The sequence below is a fragment of the Clarias gariepinus genome, chromosome 11, assembly GCF_024256425.1.
Source record: "Clarias gariepinus isolate MV-2021 ecotype Netherlands chromosome 11, CGAR_prim_01v2, whole genome shotgun sequence".
Classification (NCBI taxonomy): domain Eukaryota; kingdom Metazoa; phylum Chordata; class Actinopteri; order Siluriformes; family Clariidae; genus Clarias; species Clarias gariepinus.
In genome coordinates, this window is record NC_071110.1 from 21889711 (window position 1) to 21896502 (window position 6792).

Genomic DNA, 6792 nt, shown 5'->3' on the forward strand with positions numbered 1-6792 from the left:
TATTATTCATAAGCCTGATCATCTGTCATAAACTGCACCTGTTTCTCACAGGTTCATGCCTTAAGTTAGATGCTTGAATGATTCATAAGTCACTACATAATTTAACCAAATCTGGTCAAAGAAAAGCTGGTGAGATACAGGGATAACTGAAAATCAGTACCAAAAAGGTCCTTCAGGAAGGCTGAAGAGCTACTCAAGACTACATTCCACATACTGACTCTATATACAGTTGTGTTCAAAATAATAGTAGTGTGTTGGAAAAAAGTGAGTAAAGCTTCATATCCATATAATAACTTTTCATTTAAATCACACAAATACATTGGACACCCTGCATGTTCTATTCTGAATCACTACATGAAGAAAAATGTGCTAAATGTAATAAGAAAAACAAATAATAATAGAAAACAATAACAGTGTCATCAATCATTTGTATAAAGTGATAAATTTACAGTTAAAACAAAAATGCTTGAAGTTTAATCTTTTTGTGCATCTCTGAACTAATATTTAATTGTATAACCATGGTTTCTAAGAACTACTTCACACCTGTGCTGCATGGAGTCAACCAACTTCTGGCACCTTTGAACAGGTATTCCAGCCCAAGAAACAGCATTTTTTTTGTCTCAGAAACAGCATTTTTAATGTCAGGCCACAAGTTTTCTATTGGATTAAGGTCTGGGGATTGGGCTGGCCACTCCATAACGTTAATCTTGTTGGTCTGGAACCAAGATGCTGCTTGCTTACTGCTGTGTTTGAGATCGTTATCTTGTTGAAACACCCATTTCAAGGGCATTTCCTCTTCAGCATAAGGCAATGTGATCTCTTTCAGTATTCTGATGTACACAAATTGATCCATGATCCCTGAAATGTGATAAATAGGCCCAACACCATAGTACAAGAAGCATCCCCATATCATGATGCTTGTCCCTCCATGGACAAGCTCCCTTCAGTGTCTTCACAGTGTACTGTGGCTTGAATTCGGTGTTTGGGGGTCGCCTAACAAACTGTCTGCGGCCTCTAGATCTAAAAACAATCTTGCTTTCATCAGTCCACAGAAATATTGCGCCATTTCTCTTTAGGCCAGTCAATGTGTTCTTTGGGGAACTGTAACCTCTTCAGCATGTCTTTTTTTCAACAATGGGACTTTGCAGAGGCTTCTTGCTAATAGCTTTCTGGTTTTGGTCTCCATTTTAAAGCATTTGATATAATTTTAGCAGAGCAGCCTATCATTTTCTGCACTTCTTTGTCTGTTTTCCCATCTCTAATCAACTTTTGAATCAAAGTACGCTGTTCTTCTGAATAATGTCTAGAACAACCCATTTTATTTTTTATTTTTTTTAGAGAAATGCACAGGACCTTTTCTGCATTTATCCTTGAATTTTTTTATCCTTGAATTTGTTTGACACCTGTTTTTCACAGAATAATGTACCTCTCCAATTAAACCCCACACTGCTATTATTTTGAACACACCCCTTTTCAATTAACAATTCAATTACACACAATCGAGTGCAATGCAAGTCATGACTGTTGGGTCTGTTGGTTTTTCATTACTCCACTACACCTACATGTAAAATATTTACCATGAAGAAATATAATTTCTCCCAAAAACAATTATTGATCTATTTACTGATGTTGGACTGCTATTATTTTGAACACTACTGTACAAACACATACATCTGCATCGTAATAAATTAGAATATCATTTAAATGCTAATTTATTGCATTAATTCAATTAAAAAAGTGAAACAGATTCATTATACACAGACTGACATATCAGTCCTTTTGCATGAATTACTGCAGCTATGCAGCCTGGCATTGAGGTGTTCAGTCTGTGGTACTGCTGAAGTATTATGGAAGCCCAGGTTGCTCTGATGGCGGCTTTCAGCTGTTCTGCATTGTTGGGTCTGGTGTCTCACATCTTTCTTTTCACAATACCTCATAGATTCTTTATAATATTTAGGTCAGGAGAGTTTGCTGGCCAATCATGCAAAAGGATACCATGGTTTAAACCAGGTATTAGTACTTTTAAAATATACTGAATTTTAGGTTCTCATCAAAATGTAATAAAATAAACACATCTTTAAAAGTATATATTACTCTGTGTGTAATGAATCTATACAGTGTTTCACATTTTTTATTGAATTACTGAAATAAATTAACTTCTTAATTATATTCTAATTTATTGAGATGCACAGATACAATATACATACTTCAGGAAAATAAATACTTTCTATATAAATACTATACTTTCTTGTATAAATATTTTAATACATTATATATCGATATGATAATATGTTATTAATATATAGAACATATTAAAAGAAACAACAAATCCAGGATGATATAGATATTATCCTATACAGACATCCTACAGTTTTAGCCAAAATAATTTATACACACTTCGGGGAAAAAAAATCTTGTATAGCTAGATATAAAAAAAAATAATAATAATTATCATAGGGATTTGCAGCGATTGACAATTTGACATCATCCTGGATTTCTTGTTTTTTTGAAGCTGTTGTTGGACTATGACAAGAGGTCTGTAAGCTCTTACCTGCTCAGGAGCGGGTTTATTCAACATAGGCAAAATTTGATTGACCATTTTGGAGCATAATTGGGTTTGGGATCCAGGTGGAGGGGTTTTAATCATTTATGTACTCTACCTTAGTTTTCTAACTTTAAAACAGCCTTGGTCTGTCCAAAATCCTAACTCATGGGTTTCCATCCTTGGTCCAGGTGTGCGGCTCAGTGTTTCCTGCTTTAACAGACAATTCATCTCAGGAAGGGCTGTTTATTATGTTATTTATTGAATGAGCTCATTAGAGAACTAAAAACATTAATTAAAAATCTGTGCACTGGGTAAGGGACTATTAGAGAGTCAGCTGTGGTTGGTGACAGCAGATGGCGCTCTTGTGCCTGCTTTAAATGTCAGTATGACTTACCAGTAGTCACCTTGTTAAAAGGAAAATGTATCCGTTTTTAAGAAATAAAACACATTTTTGTTCATGAATTAATTAGTTAATTAATTAATTAATTTAACTTTTACAAAATGCCATCGAATCAATAGAATTTAACGGTGCACTTCCGTGTGTCATGTGCATGTAACGATGAATGAGGGAAATTATGCATTTGTTTGGTTATTGATTACATAATTGAATTCTTAATTCCTCTTTCTATTCATAGTGTCAGTGTGTTTTTCGATACTCGGGTGGTTTTAGTAGGTGAGAGCAGCATTTTCAGACCTCAGCCCTCTGACAGCTGAGCAGACCCGAGAGAGCGCAGTCCATCGACCGCATGTCACTCAAACCTCCGGCCTGCTGTTCGCACAGAAACTCGTTAGGCCTTTAATAGGCGGGTTCATGGCCTTGGCTCCGACCCCGGGGGAATATTACCTTTGGCTTCTCGCCGTGCCGTGGGCTTGGAGAATGGACTGATAGAGGGGAAGGAGTAATCCGACTCCTATAATTGCCTGTCTGGGCTGACATTTGTAGTTAGGGGAGAAGGGAGGGCCTCCCGGACCGCAGGGATAACAAAATCATTATCTGCGCGTAATGCTACTCTGCTACAGGGATATGTCTCGTAATTTAACGTTGAAAAAGGAGAAAAGAACATGTGACGCTAATGGATTATGTCGCACAGAAGCATCTGGCTCCCTGCAGTCCATAGCCTGTAGTCTATTCAACCTCTTTATGAGCCTGTTATGAATGTATCTGATTGAGGGACTAATTTATCTCAGCCGAACAGATTCTTTCTAAAGAAACATTTTCGCTGCCCTGCGAAATGTAACCCGCTCTCTTTTCCCGATTATCTGGAGAGGGAAGATGAGGAGGAGAAGAAGAAGAAGGGAAAAAAAAGCTTTTTCTTCACCCTTAAGCCATTGACTTAACATCTGGGTCGGTATTCATCGCGCATAAGCGACCTATGAATGGCCATGGCCTCTCTCTCTCACTCTCTCTCTCTCATGTTACAAGCCCCCGCGCGACCTGGCGTTAAGTGGCTCAGGAAATTGCTCTGACTCCCCCACATCAGTCAGCCTATAATGGCGGCATCGTGTTGCCGGCGGAAAAAAAATGAATGGCAATAAAAAGGGGAGATGATAGCTGTCGAGGGTTTTATTGAGCTTGGCTGCCTCTGGGTGGATGTGACCTGGCACGCTTCAGGCAGAAATGTGCTTTGAGCTGATAGATTAGGACAAAATGGCCGCAAAGCAGAGGCGCGGGAATTTAATGAATCGCCTACAAATTTTGTTCGCAGTGGGGGAGAAGCGGACTCGACAGTCACGGCTGTTTACGGGAGAGGATTAGACAACGTTTTTAATCACGTCTGGTTTCAGTGGCTTGTCCTGAATGTCGACAAGAATTTCCCTGAAAGAAAATAACCTACTTTCAAGACAGAATTGATTTCAGGTCGATTCTTGTTACAGACTAAAAAGCCTGAACCTTTAGACAGATCCCTTCTTAATCTTGGCTCCATGTTCGAGTTCTGTCCTTAAAAGGAAAAAAAAAAAGAAATGACTTGCATAAGTTTGATTATGAGTAAGTGATCCGATTAAATCTGATTTATCATAGTTTTTCCTTAAACACAGGTCTGTTTTTACTTGAGTTGACAGTTTCCTACAGTAAATGGCGCGTCAGTGGCATTTAGCCATTGCTTGATGTCAACACAGAGTGGCCAATGCAGCAGTGCTTAAGTCCCATCATTTTCAAATTGGAGTTCAGCCAAAGGGTTCATATTTTCTTTATTTTTTGTAGTTTGAAATCACCTCATCAAAGTGATTAGGGTATATATGTTAAATAAATTATCATCATAAATCTATTAGATTGATGACTCCAATTGAAATGGTTTAATCATACTCATAATAAGTCAAATAACTAATTAGGACAATAAATGATGTCAACTTGAATTTAATGACAAATTTACATAGAGAAGATTGTTTAATTACATATGTTTAACATTACAAATGTACTATTTCTATGTTGGATTTTTTTCTCAGAATATTACTTTTGGTTTGTTTGTTTCCTTGTTTTGTTTTTTAAAATAACAACGAAAGCTTACATTATTATTAATTAATCATATAATGATATAAGAAATTTCCACCTGTGACATCACACAACTACTAAAATTTTAGTATGAGACAAAATACAGCACCAACGAACAAATTCCATCACTACGAAAAACACAAGTATGTAAATATATACCTAAAAGAGTTTCATGGTGGAGTTTTCCTTTAATGTATAGCTTGGCATTCAAACTGCAGAGCTCTACATACTTATAGAATGCTGCAGTATTTTTTTTTGCAACATCAATCTATATGTTTCTGGAAGGCATTAGCATCCTGTTGAAGAGGTAGCAAAGTACATTCACCTCAGCCTCATAGTTCATCATGATCCATAATGTAGCTATCTGTCAGACTTAATTCAAGTAGAAATGTTGGATATTTCTTGCAATGTTGCAATGTATAATTAACTAAAAACATTTATTAATCATAGTAGGTTGAGGTAATTGGTGAAGTGGGCAATAAAAGAACTGAGATTCATTATCTGGTTTTAAAAAGGAACTGCAATAATAATGTTGACAGATCATGTTTTATAAGCTATTTCCTGGGGGAGAGGGGGAAAACACAACCTTCCGGTAAATTGGAACTATTACAGTCAGAGTAACGATTTTTATCGGGAGCAGCGTTATCTGATATTCCTTTGCATCAGCAGAACCTTTGAAAATGTCTCTCATATTCACTTGTGGTTGAGTACACAAGCCTTAATTGGGTTATCAATAGGTCAAGTTTGGATGTTTGTAATATGCCTCTGTGTCATTTGTAAGCTAGGTTGCACAGTGCCTGTACTGTGTGTGTGTGCGTGTGTACTTGTGTACCACGTGCTGGTTGTTTGGTGACCCAGGAATGGTGGGTGTGCATAGGACCCCATTAACCCAGCATGAACCGGGCTCAGTTTTGCAGATTAAGCAGGTCAGAAAGAGTGGAATTAGCTTCTCCTGGAGAACATCTGATCACAAAGCCTCATCCAATTACAGACTTATGTCCTAGCAAATAAGATCCATGAGTAAATGGATACCGAGTGCTCTCAGCCAAAAGGAGCCATTGGATAAGGGGCTGGTAATAAAATTTTCATGCCAATTAACAGGCAATAATAATGCATAGTTAATCAAAGCCGATAATGTGTCATTTTAATTCTGACAAGGCTGCTCATCATTGATGCACAATGCCAGGTATGAAAAAGCAAAATAGACAGGACTAGTAGGTCTGTATTATGGGTAAAACAAATAAGCTTTTCGGTATGATTATTGTTAATTAGTCCTAAGCTCATAATACAGATGACTATATAGGCTATAGAACCATTATGGGTTATACTCTGATGCGCTTGTTTGGTTTCAATGCCGCTCAGCTAATAAATGGATGATGTGCCATATTTTAATGAGCACCATCTGGACTTGAATTGAGCACTAGAGAAGTGTTGACCCCAGTTATGGCTCCTTATTGTCCATGGTAAACAGTTGTATTTTTTTGTATATATATATATATATATATATATATTTTTTTTTTTTTTTTTTTTTTTTCAAAAAAAGAGGTAAAATAAATGTAAAAAAAAAAGAAACTAATTGAAAAGGCAATTTCTCAGGGGTTCTTTAAACAGGTAAGGGTTCTAGTTTTCTAAATAGGTTGGACAAAACCCTCTATTTTCAGGTTATAAAAAGAACCCATAAGGATTGCCCATAAGGTGAAGTACACATCAATGTTAGCTATTTAAGTGTGTACTTATTAGTTTTAACCAATTTCAA